The sequence below is a fragment of the Physeter macrocephalus genome, chromosome 19 (assembly GCF_002837175.3).
Source record: "Physeter macrocephalus isolate SW-GA chromosome 19, ASM283717v5, whole genome shotgun sequence".
NCBI classification, from domain to species: domain Eukaryota; kingdom Metazoa; phylum Chordata; class Mammalia; order Artiodactyla; family Physeteridae; genus Physeter; species Physeter macrocephalus.
This window is the reverse complement of record NC_041232.1, coordinates 974,574-997,665: the sequence shown is the minus strand read 5'-3', so window position 1 is coordinate 997,665 and position 23,092 is coordinate 974,574. Positions and strand designations below refer to the sequence as shown.

General features: G+C 45.6%; 1 long non-coding RNA gene across 1 annotated transcript in view; it reads right to left on the bottom strand.

The window, feature by feature from the left end:
* Window positions 1-359: 359 nt before the first annotated feature.
* The window catches only part of LOC114484364 (uncharacterized), a 254,640-nt gene continuing 231,907 nt past the window's right edge, over window positions 360-23,092 (bottom strand). Inside the window, exon 5 of the long non-coding RNA XR_008615937.1 lies at window positions 360-744. This is a non-coding gene — a long non-coding RNA (uncharacterized lncRNA). The remainder of the gene's footprint in view (window positions 745-23,092) is intronic.

Here is a 23,092-nt window from a genome sequence, read left to right as displayed (position 1 = left end):
CAAAGTCATACAAAATACACTGTCTGACCACAATGGAATTAAATTAGAAGTTATCAATATTAAGATACTAGGAAAGCCCCAAATATTTGGAAATTGAACAATTTATTTCTAAATAATCCATGGGTCAAAGAAGAGATCATGAGGGAAATTAGAAGATATTCTGAAATGAATAATAATAAAAATAAAACATTTCAAAATTTGTGGGATACAGCTAAAGCAGTACTTAGAGGCATGTCTATAGCTTTAAATGCTTATATTAGAAAAGAAGATATAAAAACAATAATCTGAGTTCACACTTTAAAAAATCAGAAAAAGAAGAGCAAACTAAATCCAAAGTAAGTAAATGGAAGGAAATAATAAAGATAAGAACTGAATCAATGAAATAAAAAACAGAAAAGTAATACAGAAAATTATGAAGAGAAAAGCTGGTTATTTGACAAGCTCAATAAAATTATTTATTTATTTATTTATTTATTTATTTATTTATTTATGGCTGTGTTGGATCTTCGTTGCTGCACGCGGGCTTTTCTCTAGTTGTGGCGAGCAGGGGCTACTCTTTGTTGTGGTGCGCGGGCTTCTCATTGCGGTGGCTTTTCTTGTTGCAGAGCACGGGTTCTAGGCACGCGGGTTTCAGTAGTTGTGGCTTGCGGGCTCTAGAGCGCAGGCTCAGTCGTTGTGGCACGCGGGCTTAGCTGCTCCACACCATGTGGGATCTTCCCGGACCAGGGCTCGAACCCATGTCCCCTGCATTGGCAGACGATTCTTAACCACTGCACCACCAGGGAAGTCCCAAGTTCAATAAAACTGATAAACCTCTAGCTAGACTGGTCAAGAAGACAGAAGACACAAATTACCAATATTTGGAATTAAAGAGGAAATACCACTACCAAATCTTACAAATATTGAAAGGATAATATAAAACACTATGAACAATTCTGTGTCAATAAATTTGACAATGTAGATGAAAAGGGACAAATTTCTTGAATGACATATGAATGCAAGAAAGAACAGAAAAAAGGAAGAGCCCTACATCAATTAAATAATTTGAATATGTAATTAAATCTTTCTCCCTCCCTCCCTCCCTCTCTCTCCTTTTCTCTCTCTCCCCTTCCCTCCTTCCCTCCCTTCCCCCCCTTCCCTCATCTCGCCCTCCCTCTCCAGGCCCCAGATGGCTTCTCTGATGAATTCTATCAAATATTTAAAGAAGAAACAATACCAACCACACACAAATTATTTCAGAAAAAAGAGGAGGGATCATTTCTCATATCATTTTATGAGGCCAATATTAGTCTAATATAAAACCTGATAAAGACATCACAAAAAAAGGAAAATGATAGGTCAATTTCTCTCATGAACCCAAATGCAAAAATCCTTCACAAAATATTAGCAAATAGAATCCAACAATATATAAAAAGAATACTACACCTGCCCAAATGGGGTTTATCCCAAGAATGGGAGGTTGATTTAACATCTGAAAATCAATGTAATTAATCACATTTATAGAATAAATCGGCAGGCGGACTCTCAACCACTGCGCCACCAGGGAAGCCCTAGAATAACATTTTTTAAACCGTATGATCATTTCAATAGATGCAGGAAAAGTATGTGACAAATTTCAACATCAATACATGATTTAAAAAAAAAAAAACTCCCAGCAAAGTAGAAATAGAAGGGAATTTCCTCAACCTGATTAAAAGTGTCTAGAAAAAACATACAGCTAATATTGTATATTCAGTTGTGAAAGGTTCAGTGCTTTCTACCTAAGATTTGGAATAAGGTAAGGATGTCCTTTTTTAATTTTCACCACTTTCATTCATCATTGTATTGAAGATCTGGCCAGTGTGATAAGGCAAGAGAAAGAATGGGAGGCATACAGGTCGGAAAGAAAGAAGTAAAATAGTCTCTCTCAGCACATGATATAACTTTGTACAGAGAAAACTCTACAGAATCCACCAGAGCGATGCTAGAACAAACAAATGAATTTATCAAGTCCCAGGGTATAAGGTTAATGTACAAAAATCTATTGTATTTCTTTAAACTAGCAATACAGACTTAGAAATGAAAATTTTAAAACAATTCCATTTACAATAGCATAAAATATTCCTAGGAGTAAATTTAATGAATGACCTGTATGTTGAAAACTTTACATAGGAAAATCAAAGTAGACCTCATAATATGGAGAGATATACAATGCTAACAGACTGGAAGATTCAATATTATTAAGAAAGCAATTCTTCCCCAATTAATATTTAAATTCAGTCAATTACAATTAAAATCCTAGCATGCTTTTTCGAACAGATCGACAAACTAAAGTTGAAAATTTATATGGAAAGGAAAAGGACCTAAAGCCAAAAGCATCGTGAAAAAGGATAAGGTTGGAGGACTTGTACTACACCTAACTTCAAGAGGCCTTATAAAGCTGCAGTAGTCAAGAAAGTGTATTTAGTGTCAGAATAGATATACAGATCAATGGAACAGAATAGTGTGTCCAAAAAAAGACCCACCCTTATATGGCCTATTGAGCTTCAATAAAGGTGCCATGGTTTTTCAATGGAGAAAGACAGACTTTTCATCAAATGGAAATGTATGGATAAAAGTGAACTTGACTCTTACACCACACACACAAATTAACTCAAAAGGGATCACAGAACTAAACACAAGAGCCAAGACTATTAAAATTATAGAAGAAAATATAGAAGAGAACCTTTGTGACGTTAGGTTAGGCAAATATTTCTTACATAAGCCACAAAAACTACAACCTGTATTTTAAAAATTATAGGGCTTCCCTGGTGGTGCAGTGGTTGAGTCTGCCTGCCGATGCAGGGGACACGGGTTCGTGCCCCGGTCCGGGAAGATCCACTCAAAAGGGATCACAGAACTAAACACAAGAGCCAAGACTATTAAAATTATAGAAGAAAATATAGAAGAGAACCTTTGTGACGTTAGGTTAGGCAAATATTTCTTACATAAGCCACAAAAACTACAACCTGTATTTTAAAAATTATAGGGCTTCCCTGGTGGTGCAGTGGTTGAGTCTGCCTGCCGATGCAGGGGACACGGGTTCGTGCCCCGGCCCGGGAAGATCCCACATGCCACGAAGCGGCTAGGCCCGTGAGCCATGGCCGCTGAGCCTGCGTGTCCAGAGCCTGTGCTCCGCAACGGGAGAGGCCACAACAGTGAGAGGCCCGCGTACCACACACACAAAAAAATTATAAAATGGACTTCATAAAAATTAAACTCTGCTCTTTGAAACACAGCTAAGAAAACAAAAAGCCAAGCCACAGCCTAAGAGAGACTATTTGCAAAATATATTTTTGACAAAAGCTTTATGTACAGAGTATATACAGGTGTCTTACAAATCAATAAAAAACCAAACAACCCAAATAAAAATGAGCAAAAGATTTTAACATACACTTCACAAAAGTAAATACAGAAATAACCAATAAACTCATGAAGAGATGCTCAACATCAGAAATGCTCAATCAGGGAAATGTGTACCAAAACAACTTGATGTATTACACAACCACCAAAATGACTAACAGTAAAAAGACTAACAATGTCAAGTGTTAGAATGTGGAGCAACTGGAACTCTTCCTCATTGCTGGTTGGGATGCAAAATGGTACAGCCACTTTGAAAACCAGTATGGCATTACCTTTTTTTTAAAAAACATATACTTAAACATATACTTACCATAGGACCTGGCCAGTCAACTCTTGGGTATTTACCAAAAAGAAATGAAAATATATGTCCACACAAAACTTCTGTGTGAATACTTATAGAAGCATTATTCATAATAGCCACAAACTGGAAACAATTCAAATATCCATCAACTGATGAAGGGATAAACAAATTATAGCACAGCCGTACCATGGAACACTACTCAGCAATAAAAAGGAACAAACATTGATACATACCATCACATGGATGAATCTCAAAATGTCATACTAAATGAAAGCAGTAAAACTAGAAGGATGACATAATGTATGCTTCTATTTATATTATATTCTATAAAAGGCAAAAAGAGAGTGACAGACAGCAAATCAGAAGTGGCCTGGGGCCAGGGGAAGAAGTGAGTACAAAGGCAGAGAGCAAACATAAACACATATGTGTTGACTGGCCCAGTGACCACTGTGGTTAAATACCTATCTGCTCAGTCAGTGACAGTCTCCACGGTCAGGGGCAAAGGAAGTAACCCTCTGGGGGTCTCCGGAGTGTTCAGTGGACAAGGTGGCTTCTCAATGCTAACCAGAGGCTTTTATGTCTGTCTCTCTGCCTACCCTTCCTCCCTTTAAAGGAGCCAACTAACATGTAACTAAAAGAGATGAGGATCCAGCAGGCCTGATGCCTCCACGGAGAGAGCAAGCCATGACTCCAGCTGCCCCACCTCCCCCTCGGCTCGACTGGACCGGTGTGGAGCAGCCAAGCAGACAGGGATCGACTCCAGCCTCAACCACCAGAGGTGCTGCTGGAGCATTTCTGCTGTTCTTCAAGAGAGATTATAAAACTTTCTAGTCCTCTTTCTTGAAGTCTTCCCTATTTCAAGGTATTTTCCTTCAAACTGCAAAGGAATATAAGCAAACCTTCTCATTTATTTAAGCTAAAAAAGTAAATAACATTCCTCTTTACAAAAAAGATAAACAGTTTCTGTTTACAGGGTGATTTAACTATGGGTCCTATTAAAAATTTAACCAGGACTTCCCTGGTGGCTCAGTGGTTGAGAGTCCGCCTGCCGATGCAGGGGACACGGGTTCGTGCCCCGGTCCGGGAGGATCCCACATGCCGCGGAGCGGGTGGGCGGTCCGGGAAGATCCCACATGCCGCGGACCGGGCGGGCCCGTGATCCATGCCCGCTGGGCCAGCGCGTCCGGAGCCTGTGCTCCGCAATGGGAGAGGCCACAACAGTGAGAGGCCCGCGTACGGCAAAAAAAAAAAAAAAAAATTAACCAGCTTTCTGAAAATAAATTTGACTCATGTGGAGCATCACCAGGAAGCCCAAATACCAAACATACCCAGACTTGCAGTGAGCCAACTACCCTGTGATTTTAAAAAGTGTTGATATATTCATGCGGATGCTACATTAAAGAGAAAGAGAGAGAGTTATAGGGAAGTGCAGGTAAGAACTGCCTTGAAATAATCATCTATAAAAACTAAAGAAGGCAGCAAAGTATAAAACCGCCAGGAGTTTCAGTGGCAGAAACCAGAAGGAAATGGCTGGTCCTAACAATCCACAGGAAGTACAAGGAGGAAGGCAGCTGGACATCCAGGAGACACACCTGAAGTTACTCCAGGGAACTAAACACAAACAGGAATGCAACAGCTTCACGAACCACTCAAACTAAATGCACCTTAAAACTGCATTTTAAATTACTGTGTTTCATACAGTTTTTACAGCATCATTCCATTTTGCCTCTTGTCAATAAGAGAGCTGTGCAAGTTTCCTTAGACTTCCCTCAGTTCAGGGAAAGACACATTATGTTCAAGAGAGAAACTGAGAAGTCCCTTTAATCCCCAATGTAGAACATCATTCACCTATTGAGGCAAGTCATTAAACTCAATTCAAAAAAAGCCTACCCATCCCTCCCTCCCTCCCTCCTTCCAGCTATAGACATAGACATTTTTAAGCCTCTACTACATGAATTCAGATACATGGAATACCACTTTATGGTAAGGATCAGAGCACAATCACTTCCAAATTATCAACTGTCATGGGCAACTGGGGGTACCACCCATAAATAAAATCAATAATCAAATTAAAGCCAGATATTTAAAACCTTGCTAGGCATAGTGGAGAAATGCTCTAGTTTGTGCAAAAAATGTGAAAAATTGAGATCATAAGCTAAATGTAAATCCTTAATTCTGTTTCTACTTTCTTTCCCATTAAGCCTTTTCTCTTTGAGATGTTCCACAATTCCCAAATCTACTAATTTCAATGTTATTTTATCTTCCCTTCCTTACTTACTCTTTCAAAGAAATCATGGAGAGTTAAGCAATCAAATGTTTGACAACAGTTGGGGACCAAAAATGTATCAAAATGAATGGATTATCTGTCTGACAAATCAATTTTGGTAAAAAAAAAATATCCCTCTATGCAGATTAATGTACACAAGTTCATTCAGACAGAGGCTTCTCTGGCTGATACTAAACCTGAGCCCATAACTAGAACAAAGAGCGTTAGACGGACCCTTGTTCACCAGCTTATCCCTTCACCCTTGACACACAGTAGTTGCTCAGAAAACATGATGGATGAATTAATGGAAACAATGGATGAATTAATAGCTGTTATTAACCAAAACCAAGAAAAATACGATGCATGCTATTTTGGCCAAGTGAAGCTCACTTCTATTTCGCTGTTTTGTTTTGCTTTCCAGCCAGCAGATCTGACAGGAGGACTCTGAGCTCCTGACCAAGGGCTCCTTCTACCGCCCCCGCCCAGGATGGAACCCATTGGACCTGGCTTTGGGGCCCAGGGCCGAGTGTGCCACTGCGTGGTAGGAACCCAGGCGCAGAGGGCTATGCCCTAGGGGCTAGGAATCCAAAATGTTTTACAAGCACTCCTGCTATTAAAGTTATTACAGCGATGAACAGGCCTCTCTTCTGCTTCTGCCAAGCCTGCCAGCGGCTGAGTCTTCTCCACGGACATAAAACCACATACGAGGGCTTCCCTGGTGGCGCAGCGGTTGAGAATCCGCCTGCCGATGCTGGGGACACGGGTTCGTGCCCCGGTCCGGGAAGATCCCACGTGCCGCGGAGCAGCTGGGCCCGTGATCCATGGCCGCTGAGCCTGCGCGTCCGGAGCCTGTGCTCCGCAACGGGAGAGGCCACAACAGTGAGAGGCCTGCGTACCACAAAACAAACAAACAAACAAAAACAAACAAACAAAAAAACGACATACGAGGTGATAAGCATCAAAATCTGGGGGTGAGATCAGACTAGTTATCAAGGTCATCTGGTTGCCTGACTGTTTAACTCCTTGGACAAATGTCCTTACTCCAGTGTCATCCACCTACCCCTTTCATGCTTCTTTAGCCCGTTAACTTCCAATGGTGTTGGTAACATTTCTCTACGACCAGTCGAGTTTATGGGAATATGTTTGCCTGGGGACCCTGACTGGCTAGTGTTCCAGTTGTCCAGGATTACTGGGATGATCTCAAAGGCAGACCTTCTAAAGTGTTTAAAGTTTGAGATTTGAATGGGAGACTCCAAGGGCTGCCTGAACACTACACTCTTCATCATCCAGCAAAACAAAACGTTGATGTTCGTGTCTCCATTTTACAGACAGGGACACGAACACTCTTGGATGTTAAGTCACTTGCTGAAAGGGACAAAAATAAGAAGTCAGGTCTGCCAACTCCCAAAGCACTCTCTCTCCACCACCATACACTGTTTTCCAGAGGAACACAGCTCAGTGCACCTGAGCACCGGTGTGTCCATGCTTGCCACGAGCATGCACCCATGCAAACCAGGCACACTCATCCTCTCAAACCGGCACTCAGTCAAGGGAGGAAAAGCAGCTGTAACTAGGGCAGCCTTAATTTAGAACTGGGGCAGGGTGGAGAGTGACACAAGCCAACTTAACTGTCATTTTAATTCTCTTTAACATCAAGAAGATCAAGTCACACTTAAAGCTTCAGAAGCTGAGCATAAAATCGTGGGCTTAGTTGTGACTTAAAGAGTGAAGGGCTTCAACCATAGAGGTCCTGCATTGATCAGCAGCCCCCTGGTGAGGTGCTGCACAGTCCTCTCCCCAGATCCAACGCCACCGCTCCTGCTGGATTGAGCAGGACTTGCAGTGAAGACGGGGGTGGGAGTGGGGGGTTGGTGACTGAGTGATAGCAAATGATCATTTTTTTATGAGCCCCGGCCTCGGGGTTTCTGGAGTGGTTTGCTACGTGGTATCACTGAGGTACCAGCTAAGTGATGCTGATGCTGGAAGACAGAAGCTTCCCTTTCCAGCACTAAGACGACTCAGCAAGTCAGGGCCAGCCTTCTTCAGACTCTACTGCCAAACAGGAGTAACCACTCTGCTAAAATACGAATCAGAAGATATGCCTCTATTTAACTGGCTTCATTTTTTAGAAACATCGAGAAACTTATATTAGTTTTCTTTAGAAAAAAAACTAAACAAGTATGACAGGATGTGAAATTGGAAGTTTTGAATGAAGCATCAAGATGCAATAATATGTCAAAGCGAGGGTACAGATCAAGTGGATATTTTCAAAGGAAAGCATAAATTAAAAATAAACAATCAGCACCAGACATCTGCAAAAGCCTTCAACGCCGATCTGCACCGAAGCACGGAAGGGCCACAGCATCGACTGGGAAGGCTTTCTCTGGCGCTCGAAGGGGAAGAGGAGGGGGCGCCGGGTCCAGACTGATCCAGGGGCCCTGATTCTGGAAGAACTCCGTGAAGAGAAATTCCTCTGGAGAACGTGTGCCGTGCACCTCACTAGGACCCCTGCCAGGGCACAGGCTCATGGGACCATCCAGAAAGTTTCCAACAGGCCAGGGAGGCTCAGTGGACTGCTGCCTGGTTCCCATCCGAGAAATCTAGAGACAGAGAAACGGGCTGACTGGCTGCTTCGGAGGCAGGGAAGGAAAACAGCTGCTCCTGCTGCCTGGGATGGGGCAGAGGGTTTCCCAATCTGCCAAAGCAAAGGACGAGGGTCACGAGGGATTAAATGCTCCCCAAACAGTCCAACCGGAAAAGCAACGGGATTCCGATAGAAAGGGTCCACTTGCAAGGGGGTCCTCCAAACAGCGGGGGTGTGGCCACACCAAGAAAGGGCAGGAGAAGGCTCCCAGCGGGGCCTGCGGAAGCAGCGGGGCGACTTCCCACTGCTGCACAACCAGTCTCCACAAACACGGTGCTTAGCGCTCAGCTTGCGGTGCTGCAGGCCAGCCCTCTGCTCAGGGTCTCTGAGGCCGCCTCTCGGCTGGAACTCAGGACCCCCTTCCACACTCCTCCACACGAGTGGCAAAAGCTGGCTCCCAGCTGTCACAGGACTAAGGTCCTCACTCCTCTCACTTCTTCAAGTTGCTTCTTGTCTCTTTTAAGGACTCATCTGATGAGACCAGGCCCAGGAAGGACTTTCCTCACATCTGCCAACTACTGTAACCCAATCACGGGAGTGACAATCCTGTCACGGTCTCAGCCCCCACCCACACTCAGGGGAGAGGCAGGAATGTTGGGGACCATCTCAGAAATCTGCCTCACATACCATGAAAGCACACAAAAAAGAGTCAGCTATAAACACACAGAGACCCAAAGAGTGCAACTTGAAAACCATCCCAGGGCCTCTCCAGGCAAGCAGGGCATTTCCACCCCCCACCCCCTCCACCACCTCACCATGTGCTCAGGACGTGGGCAGGGGGTGGAAGGATAGATGCCCCCCTCCACCGCCCCCAACTCTCACATACACACACACACACACACCAGCCAGGCGTGGGGGGACAGGGGACGGGTATAGCTTTCAATCACTGGTTGTGACTGTGACCAAGGTCCTGTTTACTGCCTGAAAATGAAGAGGCAGGGGATGCTCCACCTGAGCAGGAAGGTGGAGAAACCAGACGAAGATCTGAGTCCAAGCCTGCACCCAAGCAGTGGGTTTAGAAGACCTTTAGTTTTCTTCTTTATGCTTCTGAACTTTAAACACCTAATAAATGTATTAAACACATAGTTCTATACCTTATATATTTAAGATAACATTGTAAAATATTATTTACAAAAAAGGTTGGTAATGAGTTTCTTACTAAAATTCCAAAACCAAAACTAAAACCAAAAGCACCCTAGAATTCACTGCTGGGTTTTTATGAACTTGGGCTCATTCAAAGAAGTAAAGCTACCTTTGGCCAAGATAAAGAAGACAGGTCTAAACATGGAGGATATGGCTTTGTGGCTGATGTCACATCACTGGCCCCTTTCTGCTGTGGGCAAGCTTCCACCTGAACGACGTACACAAGGACCAGTGAGTATTTCCAGCAGGTGCCCTGCTCCCCAGCACCTCAGAACACACATCTCATCTGCACAGTAATTTCTTAACTGGAATTCAGCCCTCAGGACCACCCAGTGCAGACATGAGGACTGGCCCACCAAGTATCTGGGAAAATAGGATGTGTACACACATGCTGTTAAGTGCAGTATCATCTACACAAATATAAAAAACTAGTCTGTTGTAGAAGATTGTCTAGACCCATTTGTGGATAATGTTCCATCTCAAGGGGCTGCCTGGGCAGTGGCATCAGAGGCCCGTTCATTCTGTGTCACAGCACAGCCATCAAACAAGCTTATCCAGGGAGCAAGAACTCAGCCTGGTGCCACCAGTGCTAAAGAGTAGATTAGACAAGGAAAACGGAAGCATTTCTTACTTCAAACAAAAGAACCAGATCATAAATATCTTCCTTTTTCCCCTGCTTTGGGAAAAAATGACATAAGCCAACATAATCAACAGGTAACATTTGCTGGTGTGTTTGAAGAGCCAGGAGCAATCAGGGCTTCAGGGGAGTCACTGCCTGTGACCCCATGAAGGAGGGACAGGAGGCCAGGGCATGGCCCGTAGAAACGAAGCCCTGGGTCGGAGAGGTTTCCTCGCCAGCCTTAGAGAAAGCAGGATGGCTAGCAATTTCAAATTACAGCTCCAGGAATGACTGTTACTATTTTATAATTTAATTTTTCCACAGTTCTCATTCTTGTCCTAAGTTATCTCCCAAATTTAAGGTATTTTCAAAAGTCCAAAACACAGAGCAAGTAAGCAACAGGGCTGAGGTAACGCAGATGACTCCTGGTGGTGTGTTCACTGCTGTGGACCCCGGGGCAAGGATGGCTCCAGACCAGAGGCCCCCCCTGCCCCCTGCCCACTCACCATACACCAGAGCAGTGACCAAGGGTGACTGTGTCCTGGTGACTCTGGTCCCACCACCCCGTTCATGCCCTTGGCAGGAGGCCCAGCACAGGACTCACGGAGGAGGTGGACAGAGGCACTAGCGGGCACCTGCCATCTCCTGGTTTGGTTTAGCGCCTCCCACCTCTGACGAGAGCAGGAGCCAAAGCCCTCAAGGCTGCGGAATGTCTCCCACTGGTGTCAGTGTGTTTCACAAGATGAGAATCCATCTTCCCAACCAATCTCCCAAACAAGGATTCATAGTTAAGACACGGAACAGCTCCGTTGAGGAGGTTCAGAGAAAACACACACACACACACACACACACACACACACACACTCTCTCTCTCTCTCTCTCTCTCTCTCTCTCTCTCTCTCTCTCTCTCTTGCTATCTAGTTACCACAGACACACTGGAATCTATTGATACAAAAGCAGAACCTGAGGGTAAGGGTCAGTCCTGCGTGGAGAGCATGGATCCAGATCCATCAGAGGCACATGAGGGGAGTAAGAAAAGGATGCCGGGAGGGGAGGGCACAAGTGCAGGACGCTCATCCCAAGTCTGGCTCCAGTGAGACCTTGTAGACACGCCCTGCCGGCAGGCAGGGCTGGGACGGGGCCAAGGGGAGTGCGTATTCTCCATCAGCAACATCCTCTCTGTTTTTTGACAAACTACTGTCTTCTTAGTCTCATGTAAAGCTCTATGTGAGTGCATTTTTCAGTTGCTGTCCTAAAGAACAGGCACCCCTAGATTAAGTCACCCCATATTTTATACTAAGTATAAAATAAGCTACAAGGATATATTGTACAGCACAGGAAATACAGCCAATATTTTATAATCAATGGAGTACAACCTTTAAAAATTGTGAATCACTATATTGTACACCTGAAACATATAATATTATAACTCAACTATGCCTCAATTTTTAAAAAGCTGTAGAACACTATATACAGTGTATCATTTATGAAAAAAGATAAATATGCTTATACACCCCTAAGCACTTCCCAGGTGGCATTCCTGAGCAGCTGGGTGCATTCCCACTGTCCCCACCTTGTGTGAATATGGCGCTTCCTTTGTCAGGAGAAACCTATTAACACGTCAGCAAACAGCGCTAAAGGCTGGTGGGACACAGCTCAGGAAAACCCAGACAGGAACTACTGAGGTGCAGACTGCCACTCTGTCCCCACCACTAGTCCAGCTCATGCTTCTCGTCACCAGAGAAACCCAACTGGGCCGCTTTCCACTGACACTGGAAGACAGTACTTAGCAGACTTGGAAAGCTGCCTCCAACTGAAGGGTTAAGAAACCTGGACTCATCCTCTTGAATTCCTCTGAGGGATTATTAGTAGCTTACTTCATTGCCCAAGCTCCTAATAAGTATATTTTCAGAAAGAACTGGTAAACTATAGGGCCTTTAGAGGATACTTAAAGTTAAGGACTATTCTTTGTTTTCAAACTCACACACCCTTCCTACTCTGCTCCCATGTATTCATCACCTGTTGCTAGCGCGTTTCATTTTACCTAGTAGGTTCCAGATATCTATTTTGCACAAGAATACTTGGTTATAAAATACCCTTACAACAACTTGGAGCTCATGAAAATGAAAAAACGGTACAATCCAAAGCTGAGTGAGGGTGCACCAAAGTATCTGGAGGGGGCTTCCCTGGTGGCGCAGTGGTTGCGCGTCCGCCTGCCGATGCAGGGTGAACCGAGTTCGCGCCCCGGTCTGGGAGGATCCCACATGCCGCGGAGCGGCTGGGCCCGTGAGACATGGCCGCTGGGCTTGCGCGTCCGGAGCCTGTGCTCCGCAACGGGAGAGGCCACAGCAGAGGGAGGCCCGCATACTTTAAAAAAAAAAAAAAAAAAAAGTATCTGGAGGATGCAGATGCATGTAGCCCGTGGAAGGACCCACCTTCAGCCTAGGCCTCAGGAATTCCCATAGATACAGTTCTAAGAAATATAAGCTCACATTAAAAAAGAAATCTCATAACAAACAAGAAACAAAGCTCCATGAATGATAGCCAGCAGAAGCATAAAGTTGAATAAGACCCACAAAGACTTCAGAAATGAAAAGTATCAGATCCAGAAGGTAAAATTAATGTGTTAAAAAGAAGGGATTGGAAACTCTGTATAAGGAGCAAGACACAATTTTTAAAAATGACAAATCCAATTTGAAAAAGAACCAAAAAAACCTTCTAAAATGAAAAATATAATAAATTAAACAAAAATTTATTGGATGGATTTAGTAATACATTGACACAGCTCAGGAGTGACTAGAAGACATTATCCAGAATGAAGCACAGAAAAACAAAAATGAAAAACACAGAAGAGGATGAGCCATGGAGGACAGAGTCAGAAGGCCTAAAAGCAAATCACAGGAAAAAAGAAAGAACAAGGCAGGGACAGTACGTGTGGAGGCAGAAGCTGAGGATTTTCCAGAACTGTTGAAAGACATCAGTCCACAGATTTGGGAATCTCACAAAACATGGAGGAAAAGACAGTGAAGGTGGGGGTGCTGGGGAGGGCAGGAGCGGAGGAAGAGGAGGAGGTAGAGAAAAAGAAATCTATGCAGATGTATTATAGGGAGAACAGAGTATCATATATGAAGACCTTAAAAACAGCTGGAGAGAAAAACTGCCCCCAAACTGTAAACAGCACTTTCTTTCCAGGGGCCCCTCATGTGCCTCCAGGACTATGCTTCTTGCCACCCTCCCCAAAACTGTCACTTGCCCCTTAGAGGTGGCTGTAGGAGACCTCAGAATGTCTAAGGAAACACCAGCAGTAGATCCTGTAACCCTCAGGTCACTGCAGGTTCTCTCCAAGATGAAGCTTCCCTGGGTTACACAGGAGGCTTCTTGGAGGAGTAACCGGTCCGTTATTTACATGCATCCTACAAGGGGAGTCATGCAACTAGAAAAAGTGGAACAAAATTTGTCCCTGAACTTAGTGAACAGTGGTCACCCCTGGGGGCCCCAGACGAGGGAAACTTGAGACTCGGCCGAGGTTCATGCTCTTTGTTCTATGAGCAATAAAGTCTCTAACCCAGGAGTCTGGGGTCTTCTGCCAGCATCCCTAAAACTGGTGACTACACTAGAACTCAGACTCTTCAAAGATCCTGACCCAAACAACCCACAAGAAAATGGGCAAAAAACCCTGAGAGGCATTTCACATAAGAAAAACCAGAACCAATAAACATAGGTAGATGCCAATTAGAGCTGCAATGAGTCGTTCTTTCACCCTCGACAGCCTGACAAAATCAGAGTCTCACGGTGCTGGCAAGGCACAGAAGGAACTCACCGCTGGTGAGTGTAAATTGGCACAGGCCCTTTGGAAAACACTTCACAACTGTCTATCCCCGCGTCCCAGCAACATCATTCATGGCAGGTACATGACTGACTCTCTTGCACACGGACACCGAAAGGCTGCCCTTGCTTTACACAGTTCAGATGTGAAGAAACTTCAGAGACCACAGTTTAGTTAAATAACACCATGCCTAGCAACATGGTTCAGATTGCAGCCGTCAGGGTGTGTAACTGTACCCGCAGGAAGCACCAACGGACAGCCAGCTCCTGGGCCCACAGGTCGCTGTGTGGTCAGCTGACGAGGAGGATGACCGGGACCGGTCACAGCACTTCTGGGAGCCGTCGTGACACCCAGATAGCCAAGCGGTAGCTGCTGTGCCCGCCTCCCAGGGACACACAAGACGCTCCCCAGAGATGGGTAATCAGAAGAGAGAACCAGCCACCAAGATAAAAGCAAATGGAAAGTGACCGTGCCTGAAGTGAGATGTGACTCCACCATAAACGGAGGCACAGAAGAAACAGCTGCGGGGGCCAGGGAGACGGGCAGCCAGAGGGACCCGCCAAGGTAGCCTGGCGCCACAGAGAAGGGGTCGGGGACAACCGCAGAAGCCAAGACGGAGGTTAGGAGTGACCTGCTCCTACTGCCTAAGGCAACAGAGAGACGCTGTTCCATTTCTTTACTCAGAAGAAACCACCATACCTTGGAGTCCCCACCATGTCCGGGTCTCACCGTGTCCGTGTGAGACAGGGACTCGGCGACTTGTCCAAGCCACATGGTGGAGCTGGAATCCAAAGCCAGTTCTCCGGACTCCAAGCCACCCTCTCTGCCCACCCGCCCACAGCCAGCCCGGTCCTCTGGCAGGAAGAATGGATATTCCCAAATCAGAATCCACCACAAACAGCAATGGCAAGGAACGGGGCATCTTCATGGGAAAATCACCACCGGATTATTAACCCATAGCCAGGCCAGGCCTCACACTCCAGCCTCTCACAGAAGGAAAAAATCTGTCTTCTACACAGCTTCCTTATCTCTGAGTACGCAGCTGCTCACTTAAAGATGATGGATACTCTGCTTTAAAGCATGGCCTTTCCTTTGTCATCTTCTGCTGACGTACAGTCTACAGTGCCCTCCCAGAATGAAACAAAATCCACTTCAGCCCAGGCTCTGCTGTCTTGTCCCTCCAGCCCACGTGGATCCCCCACACCTTCGATCCTTCTGTTTTTGTGGAGCTGCTTTAAACTGAACCCACAGTCTCCTTTGCAGCAAGAAAGCCCCTTCTGATCCTTCTTCCTCTTTCCTTTTCATATCTGTTTCCCTTATCTGATATTTAAAGTAGAAAAATGCAGAAGATATTAAAAAGTCTCAATTCCCATTTAGAGTCTTTAAGATATTTTTACTTAGAGAGGGAACCTCACACGTGTCGGCTCGTGTTCTGGTACCTGGTGATGGGATGCATGTTGCCAACTGTCTGCAGAAAAGGGTTTCCAAAGGTTGCACAGAACAGGAATAGTGCCGGAGCACAAGGTTCGGCGTTCTTCAACAACATCATTTATAACAGTATGTTGCACCATCTTCCATGTAACTGAGGGGAAAAACCATGGAGTAAAATAACTTTAAAAAAAAACCTCTTAGTGTCCTTTCCAGTATATAAATTGTAAACATTCTTATCACACATCATCAGTTGATAGTGGCCACAGATAAACGCAGAGACAGAATTCACGCACAGCCAAAATTTAAAGCTCCACATAACACCCTCAGCACTCACGCTCGTGTCAGTACAAGCAAATAACCCTGACTCATACACCAAACTCTGCTGTTGCCCTTCATTCTCACACATTTCCTCCAAATTCTTTCTACAACAGCAGACGCTTGCTGTGTCCACTGACCGACAACCACCATCTGGACATGAAGTCCCTGCAGGACAGAAAGGACCCACCCCACGGGGCCTTGGGGAGCCGTCTGAGGAGGTCGGGGCTCAGCTTTTGGACCTGGGGCCGCTCCAGGGACGACCACCCATTCCAGGAACGATGCCCTGCAGCTGAGCTAGCACTCGGAGGCCCCCGGGGAAGTCGGAATCCGCCCGAAGCATTACAGGGCTTCTCTGGTGGTGCAGTGGTTGAGAGTCTGCCTGCCGATGCAGGGGACACGGGTTCGTGCCCCGGTCCGGGAAGATCCCACATGCCGCGGAGCAACTAAGCCCGTGCGCCATAACTACTGAGCCTGTTCTCTAGACTCCGTGAGCCACAACTACTGAGCCTGCACACCATAACTACTGAAGCCCAGACGCCTAGAGACCATGCTCTGCAACAATATAAGCCACTGCAATGAGAAGCCCATGCACTGCAACGAAGACCCGACGCAGCCAAAAATAAAATAAATAAATTTTTAAAAAAGTAATACTGTCAGTGAATGGATCTGAGGCTGTATAAACATATGTACCTTCACATGCACTAAGACTTAGTAAAAAAAAAATAAACAAAAGAATTAAGAATTTACTAGATGGCCATCTTGTATATTTATGAGCTTAGTACTTACATTACTAACATTTTTTTTTTAATGACCTAGTGGCTGGAATGAAACTCATACACAAAAATTTGGTAATACTCAGGCCAATAATCAGTCTTCACTTGTGGGTGTGTAAAGAAATTAGTACAACTTAAACTCAAACAAGAGCATTTTAGAAAAAACTATCACAAAATGCACCTCAATACAGTCCTAAGAGCTGGTTAATAATCAGCGCCAACACGGAGGCGACTTAGGAATTTTAGAAGATGTGACACCAACTGAAAAAACTACGTCACTTAGTAGTAACAGCACAAAACCTATGTGATGTGAAAGTTTGAGTCAAGATCTAAAGAAGGGCTTCCCTGGTGGCGTAATGGTTGAGAGTCCGCCTGCCGATGCAGGGGACACGGGTTCATGCCCCGGTCCGGGAAGATCCCACATGCCGCGGAGCGGCTGGGCCCGTGAGCCATGGCCGCTGAGCCTGCGCGTCCGGAGCCTGCACTCCGCAACCGGAGAGGCTACAACAGTGAGAGGCCCGCGTACCGCAAAAAAAAAAAAAAAAAAGATCTAAAGAAAACAAAAGGCAAGCTGGTCCTAGGAGCAGAAGCATGGTTTTCCATAAAAACCAAACTTTTTGGAAAACTTACAGAATATTTGGTACTTTAGTGACAATTCAAAGCCTTCTCAATATTTTCAACATTACCCAAAGATTTTACTTTCTAGCTCAGATTTGTCTATTGTGCTTACCTAGAACTTCTATACTGTATACAGTACTAATTTCAGAGAGGTTTGAGGCCAGTGGAATAAATTATTTTAACTGTTATGTTTTCTTAGAAGTATCAAAAACACATTTTAGTATAATTACAAATGTTTCAAAATATTATTTTATTTGCTAATAATCTTGAAATTAAACGTCCTTCATTGTGGAATGCCCCGTGTTATTTATCATGAATTAAAACAAACCAAAACAAAACAAGAAACCTGTTTCATTAACCTGTCTCTGATTCTTACAAAGTGAGAGAAGCATATGTGCCTGAGTGTGGGGACGTTTGCACACACACATACAAGCACACATGCACACACACACACACAGGTACTTCACTTTTCTTCCCATTAATTCTGATCTTTCAGCTCTCTATGTGTATTAATACCTGCCCACCTTCAAGATTTAAAAAATGTGCCCTTCAAGATTAAAAAAAAAAAAAATCAGCAGTTTGAAAATAGACAATGACAACCCTAAGGAGGGCTGGAGAGAGAAAGAAAGGAACTAAGGGTAAGACCCAGACAGACAGACAGAGACGCTCAAAGAAACAGCTTCCCACCAGGGTCTGGGCTATGCAGCCAATCAGGCAGGTACACGCAGCTCTTCACTTCTGCAGACTTGCTTAGCATCGCAATCGGCTGTCTGCCCAGGAGGATGAGGTAATGTCTAGGTTTAATGCCAAAATCTCTCTAACTGGCAGGACACATTGGGTAAATATTTCTACCACAGGAGACCACATTCATTCGATGCTGCTGCCAGTTTTATTATTGTTATTATGCTCATTAATATTAATACTTAACCACTGTACCTGTTTAAGATTGAAGATGGGAAAGTCAGGGTTTTGCTGAAACCACGTTAGCAGGTATAGGAGGAAAAGAGTCAGCCTCCTGCCCCACTCCCCACCCCCCAGTCTCCCTGAACGATGAGGGAGGCAACTCTGGCCTCCTGCAATCCCTTTCACACACCCTGGGTCGCACACAGACCCCCCTCCCCCTCTCTGCAACTGCCTGTCCTAGTGGCTATAAATCTGGAAACTGCTGGGGTTTCCTCCATTTCACCCTCTCGGTGAGAATGGGAGGGTGTCTTGAAACCCACTTCAAGCTGCCTTGATAGTTGTAATATCTGTAAACATAGTAGATTGCCAAGTTTCTTCTCCCATCCAGAAAACAATCTAAATCTGCTCCACCATTCATTTTTGACGACCTGCTTTATGGCCTCACAAGTTACGGCACCACGGTGCGGGGACCCACGGGCCTCCCTTGATGGTCCATCTCTGCGGTTACCGTCGACAAGGCACATTTCTGCTGTAGCAGATCAGCTTAGAGAAGAAGCATTGAGAGAAATGCTCAAGGCTTCTTTAATTTAAATGTTCCCTGTTGTTACTGGATGAGGCCTCTGACATCAGCCTTCATTCAGTTAAAAAGACAGGACTTCTGCTCTGGGAGTCAGCACCTGAGTGCCCATCTTCACACGAGTTCACAAAGGACCTACTACAAGGCACAGTCAAAGCCTTCACCAGTCTCACCTCCGCTCACCAGAGAGTGGGGAATAATGTTCCCCTCCCACAGGTATTATTCCAGGAAGGGGCAAGAAAGTGTGGTATCGAGGCAAAATCTTCCCCTAAAGGCACTGAGGGCAATTTGTGTGTGAACCGCAGGAACAAACACCTGAGGCCCGAAACCCTCCATCTGCATCTGCGCTCTGACATGCCTACATCGCCACATGGGGAAGGGGAGCCAGGAGCCCACTCCCCACATGTGCCAAGGGTCTTGGTCAGGGCTGCCCAGCCCAGTCAGCTGCTAAGACCACGTGCACAGTGGTTCCTGAATGTTTTTTAAAAGAGCAAAGCATCCTCCATACAGAAAGAGTTTCAAGTCATTCCTAACTTGTCCAAATTTCAGAGTCTTGGACAATATGTCTATACACCAGAGGTGTGCCTCTGAGTGGGAAACCAAACTTCCCTGTGAATCAGGAAAGTAATGGAAGGTAATCCATTGTCAACGGGAACAGGAACTGGAGGTGGGAAGCAATGGGACAAAGGTGCTGTCCTTCACATCGTCCCCCCTTATCCGAGGGGGATATGTTCTAAGACCCCCAGTGGATTCCTGAAACCGCAGATAGCACCGAACCCTAAATACTCTGTGTTTTCCTATATATACTTACCTGTGATAAGGTTTAACTTGTAACTAGGCACAGTAAGAGAATATCTGAATTACCAGCATCACTACTCATGTGTCTTGGGGCCATTATTAAGTAAAATAGGAGTTACTTGAATACAAGCACTTCGATACCATGACAGCCCATCTGATTGAGATGGTTATTAAGTGACTAACAGGTGGGACACGGGCACAGAGGGTGATTCACATCCTGGGAAGGAGGGCACAAGGTTTCGTCAAGCTACTCCAACGGTGTGCAACTTAAAGCTCATGGATTGTTTATTTCTGGAATTTTCCATGTAATATTTTTGGACCACGGTTGACCACATTAACTGAAAACATAGAGAGCAAACCTGTGGATGAAAGAGGACGACTGCACCACTGGCAGAACAGAGACCTGGCTGCTAGTCCCAAGAAGAACATTGGAAGGAGAGCTGAGAGTGAAAGAGGAGGGGCCTGGGAGGGTCCCCATGGCTGGGAAGGCACGTGGGCAGAAGGGTCTCTTCAATGGCCCCCTCACCAGGGCTTCCTCTATCCTGACAGCTGAAAGGACCTCTCCTGCCCCCACCTCCACCCCCTAGCTGACAAAATACTTCTCACCGTAGCTTTGGTTTTTAGAAGTCATCCTCCTTTCTTCCCCAGAGCGGGGGACCTTTGCCACATGAAAGAAAATCAAGGCTCCCCAAATGTGTTTTGATCTCATGTTATGACAAGAAAGGTTGAAAGTGTACAGCATTCACCCTTTTAAAAACGCTAAAATACCCCTTTTTAAAGCAGTAATGAAGAGAAGTGATAGGAAGTTCCCAGGAGCTGAGAGCCTAAACTTTACTTAGACCGGAGAACACCCAGTATGAGGCGGCGACAGGCTGGATGGAAATTACTAATTAATTGAACATTAGAGCTTTAAAACTCATCGTTTCATCCTACTTAACTGCGTTTCCTGAACATATGCACATTTTTAATGTTTTGTTAAACTAATAAAAACACAGTCCTAAGATTATTAATGAGGAGGCTGGATCCCGTGCTGCCTGGTGACCATGTTCTGGCGGTGCTGCAGGCCTGGCCGCCTCCGGACGTGCTGGAGCAGGTGGCCGTGCACCTGACCTTCTACACGCCAGCTTCAGCCTGGGCCAACGGAACACAGCAGCGTGGCCGTAACCACCACAAACCTTGAAATCACACTCTCCCCCGACCTCCCAATCCCTTTACTGACCTCAACACGGAGACCTGGACTCGAACACCAAAACCTAGAGTCAAACTTGTGTGACGTCTTTCTCTCTGAAACCATCACATGATGGGACCCAGTTCAGTGTGGACTCGAGTCCCCTAACTCTAAACACCCCCAATTTAACCGGACACATTAAAGCTGAATTTCTATCTCCTAGATTCTTTATCTCCACTGGAAACATGGCTTAACTTCCACAGTTAAGATTTAGGTCAGATGGAAAGGTCAACAAAAGACTTGTGAAGCATGAGGCTGCACTACTGACTGTGAAACCTCAGCCCCTGAATATCTTTTACTAGAATTGAGAGTGAGGATGGGGGGCAGCTGGGTCACCCCAACCTCCACACAAAGACCCCACTACACTCATTCTGGGTAGGGAGGCCGCCCGACTTTAAGGTGGTTGTTTTCCCACGATCTTAACAATCTCCTTTAATTCCTGACAGTCTTCAGGACTCAGGACTCATTTCCCTGTGCTTCACAGATGGCGCGTCCCTCATTCCCTGTGGGGCCCCCTTCCCACAATGGAAAAGGCAGAGACCCTGTTCAGCCTGCTGCACACCATGTAGGGACGTTAACGATGAAGGGTCGAGATGTGCTGTGTTGATATGAGACTGTTTTGTTACAAATGTCTACCTGGAAGGCACCTGGGATAATTAAAAAATTCCAAGAATTATTTTTTCTGGGACCCAAGCCTGGTGGCTGGCAGTCACTGGCTCTCACAGAATGCATCCATCATGTTCACTTACAGGCATGTGTGTGTGTCCAGCTTGAAGACAGAGGCTTTGGTCAGATGCCCTAAGACAGACACATTTAAAGCTGAATCAGTACTTTATATGTTTGAAAACCACTGAATCTAATTTGTGGACTTGCCTGGTGGTGCAGTGGTTAAGAATCCGCCTGCCAAATGCAGGGGACATGCGTTCAAGCCCTTGTCCGGGAAGATTTCACATGCCGTGGAGCAACTACTGAGCCTGCACTCTAGAGCCCGTGAGCCACAACTACTGAGCCCGTGTGCCACAACTACTGAAGCCTGCACGCCTAGAGCCCATGCTCTGCAACAAGAGAAGCCACTGCAATGAGAAGCCCACGCACCACAATGAAGAGCAGCCCCTGCTCACCGCAACTAGAGAAAGCCTGCACACAGCAACAAAGACCCAACGCAGCCAAAAATTTAAAAAATAAATAAATAAATTTATTTAAAAAAAAAAAGAACCTAATTTGTGTCTGTTTTCTTTAAAGATCAGTAGTGTGGAAAGTGTAATATAGTAACCTGTGGTTAAGATGCTAACCTTTGATTTTATAGCAGAAGCAGTGCTGGAGTGTACCGAGGTTTGTATGTAGGCAGTAATAAAGTTAATGTCACAGGGCTCAAAGGTGAGTTTTATACCCATTTTACAGACAAGGAATAGGATCTAGAACTAAAGGGCAAGAAAACGGATCTCCTCTTTCTCAGTCCAGTACTAGGGGACACTAGTGTGAAGGTCTGTGGCTTGTCAGCCAAAGCTTATGAGCACATTGGTGCTCTTGGGTCACTGGCTGTGCAGGACAAAGGGGCTTGCATTACTCACTGACGGAGACAAAGAGGTGTTTCTACCACCAGTTTGTGGATGGCCAGTGGCTTGACCGGCTGTATCAAGCACCGCATACTATCTTTTATGGATGTAACAACACAATAGAGATCACTGACGTTGCTGCATAGTTCTGCCCCCGATTCACCGTCAGTCCACAGCAGAGCGAATACAGGTGGACAGGCATCCAGGCAGGACTCAGACATGCAGTTCATCGTTCTGTAAGGCTCGCGGCTCTGCAGGCCAAGTCTGGCCAGGAAAAGGTCATGTTTATGTTCCTTGAATGGTGGGGGTGACTCTCGAAGACCCAGGTGTTCGTTCATAAGGTGAATCTCCGTGTTTCTCCCCCACGTTCCTGGGCTCCAACCAAGCAGCAAAGCCTGAGGGATGCCTGCAGCCAAACGCCCACCTGCAGGCATCCCGCAGGGAAGAGGGGTGAACAGCCGGCCAGGCCGGATGGGCGCCAGGCCACCAGGGAGACCGGTGCCATGCTTCCCGGAGATGGGGACCAAAGTCTGTAAGTTTGCTGAGCTGGAGTCTGGCTGGGAAATGGAAGAAAAATGACTGCCCTCATAGAAATTTTACAAAGGAAAAAAAGGTCTTTATCTAAAACAGAATTACAAAAATTAAAATGACTAGGGCTTCCCTGGTGGCGCAGTGGTTGCGCGTCCGCCTGCCGATGCAGGGGCACCGGG